We start from the raw sequence: 3,484 nt of genomic DNA on the forward strand, positions 1-3,484 counted from the left end.
GTGCACTCAATCCCTTCATCCAGATCATTGATAAAGATGTTAAACAGGACTGGCCCCAATACTGAGCCCTGGGAAACACCACTTGTGACTGGCCTCCAGCTGGATTTAACTCTGTTTAGAGCTGTTAAGACCTGACAATAAATACAAGAGATTTTTTTTTTCCTCATAAATATTTACCTACATTTAAATAACATATTTCATCATATTTTGTAGCTGTTTTCTAGCTACCTTCTACAAAGTCCTGAGAGAGACAGTTAACCAATACAAATGAGAATGGAAAGCTAAGTCCAAAAGGAATCTCACTACTTCCACTAGAGTCGTGGATACAACCATCTAGACAGGAAAACAAATAAAACAATACAACTTAATCCATCCATTTACAGCTAAACAATAGTGTTCAAACTTTTGTATTTTGCATATTTTTAATTTATCAAATGAGCATTAAAAATAAAAAGTTTTCCATCTGATACCTGCTGAGCCTGAAGAAATCACATTCTTGCTGCAGAAACAGTAGAAACTTAGCCAAGTAAATTGTTTGCTGCAGATTATTTATTTAGCTGCATACACAGGCTAAATATTTGCCCCAATTCACTGAACAATCTCTTAGCACCTGAGGGAAGCTTCTACTGTAGATATTAAATAAGTATTAATCCATGCTTTGCCTCTAATTAAATGTCATTTCAGTTATCTTATGTGCATTAAGGGCAAAGGATGATGCAGTTTTGACATCAGATAATTAGACGCCTTACTTTAATTATGCCTCAAGACAGGCTTTGATTCAGAAATCTCATGCTACAGTTAATGTTTCAGTCTCCCTGGTCTGTCACGGAGAAAGAGAATAATGTCAACTCTAGAACTGTGATTCATAACACTGGTGGGGGGAGGGACAGAATTTTGGACATTCATTTTACAAAGCATCTTATTATGCAGATATCCCAAGACAGTGTGCATCTTTACAAAGTTTAAACATAAGCTCTGCTGGAAGCAAACTGTAAGAATCTTCCTGTTGCATTTTTTAAAACATTTAGTAAGAGCGCTTCCATAAGTATCCCAGGGCTGATTACTTTTAATAATTAACATCATACAAATGAGATTAATTAACCTTGTATTCAACTATATCTACTGCTAATTACCTTGATGTTTTATTTCTAATAGCTTTTTGGCTGACCAGTTTTTCCACATTAATAATGTTCCCAAATTCTAACTTCTCACAAAATACATCCTAATATCCTCTCACCCAGAACTGTGTTTTGTTTTCTTCTTTGGTCTGTCAAATGACATTGACTTTTATCTATTAAGTTCCAGACCTGACCTGCAGGTCATGTAACTCTCATTTCAAAATCAAATATCAGAAAGTAGGTTCATGCACAGATCTGTAATTTCTAAGGAGATGCAAGTGTGATCATGTTTTATCATCCTGTTTGCACCTTTCCTGTCGTGCATGTTCTCAGACCATGACTCATCAATGTCTTTTTGAAGGGAAGGATCAAAGGACTCTCCTACTCATACAGGTCCTTTATGTCATCCTTACCACCACAGCTACCCTCACTTACGTTCAGTTCCTGAAGGGAACGTAACTATCAGTAACCAACACACTTTCATGTAATTTTGCATGTAATTTTGCATATAATTTTGTAATCGCCATAAACTTCTAGATCTACTAGTACTCAGCTCTGGCAAAGCAAGTCTTGAAAATTTAAGCAGAGGGCACATATATGCCATAGTCTAGTAAGCACTCTCCGTGCTGTTTGTGGGGAGACTATTTAGATTTCATGCTTTGCTTTACTGTTGTTCTCTTCCAATTCCTCCCCTTTCCCTCATTAAGCTTAATGAATGCATCCATCCAGGAAATTTTAACAACATAATATACAGTAACTTCATACCATAAAGCGGGTTACTTTCCATGTTCATGAAATTATCATATATTAGTGGTCTTAGATCATTAGGTAGCAGCTCCTGAACTGGGAACTATTTGCACTGCCACCCTCCAACAAAAGTCTGCTGTAACTGTACACACCACCTTGTGAAATCTGATGTTGGCAATTCTCAATTTCATCAAAGAGCCAGAAACAGTAAATTACCTAAAGCTTAACCTTAATTTTAAGATTCCATAGACTCCTACAGCTTGTCATTTTCTATTTTAAGCTAAAAGTTAATAGAAAATCTTTATCTCACAAGATCTGATTTCAGGGTTCTTTTTTGCTAAGACTCAAGTCTTTATTTTTGTAATACCATTTAAAAGTAAAAATTTCTGTTTGTGTCAGCAAATAAAATATATCCCCTTTAACACCAAGTGTTGGCCATAAGGTGAAAACAATCATTTTTTTCTATATTAATAAATCTTGTTCTTTGGAGTCTATAAGTATAATTTTGGAAATTTATTAACAATCTCATAACTGTGCATGAAAGTGTATAGCTCACAAACACTACAGGAACCTGCAGCAACTGTTCTGGGCCCTATGGCACGAAACACCACATGCCATCTAACTTTGGGAAACCGTTCTCTTAGTGTTGTGTTACAACAGGAGATGACTCCATAATGCCTGCCTGATGTTTAAAAACCAAAAAGGCTGATTCAAAATGCACTAAGGTCCGTGAGCCTTTCTGTGTGCTGCTCAGGCCTTTTACTAACCTGCACTGTCCACCTCCAGCTGATAGATTGAATCATTTGCATCACACATACAGACATAAACTAACAAATTAGGCAGGCAGCAATTAAACTGATTGCAGCCTGCTACTACCTGATTTGCCTTGATGCAGTGATTTCTTACTCCAATAAATTGTAGGTGTAAAAATGCCTGTGGACAATAGCAGGGCACATGAGTGAAAAGCTACCTTCTGTTCTGACAATAAACTAGAGTTTTCAGCTGGTTTATAGATATATTTTTTCAACTCATATGGAGCCTTATTTATGGCTGACATTTGCTCAGCTTTTGTAAACCTGTATTGCAGGTGTGAAAAGCAAACCTGTGAGCAGCACTACAAACTCACAACCAATCTGAAGCTATGCCACATATGTTGAAACCTATACCTATCTGAGTATCTGCATTTCATGGCATTAACAGTGGATGAATAAGTAGAGACAGCCTTTCTTTCCTGCTCTTACAGCCTATGTGGCTCCTCATCCAAGGCTTTTGAATATTAGAAACATAGCAAGAATAAACAGTCTTGTGCTAAATCTAAATACTGAAAGCACCACAGCAGCTTATATATTCAGTATTTACTTCTGACAGTTAGCTGCATGCTTTAATTTCTTAAAACATTACCTCAAAACCTTAAGATGACCTCATAATCTACCTCTTTCCAAAAAAAAAAAAAAAAAAAAATTGTTTCTGTGAAACTAGTCTAGGAATCTCAAACCAGTTCCCAACATTAAAAAAAAAAAAAATCTACTTCACAAAGAAGTTACCAAAATTGGTACTAGTGAGCAATGTTAGAACAGATAAGAGATTGAACTGCTCCACATCAGGCGTCAAAAAACTTC

This window comes from Antrostomus carolinensis, unplaced genomic scaffold (genome assembly GCF_000700745.2).
Source record: "Antrostomus carolinensis isolate BGI_N321 unplaced genomic scaffold, ASM70074v2 scaffold23012, whole genome shotgun sequence".
NCBI classification, from domain to species: Eukaryota; Metazoa; Chordata; class Aves; order Caprimulgiformes; family Caprimulgidae; genus Antrostomus; species Antrostomus carolinensis.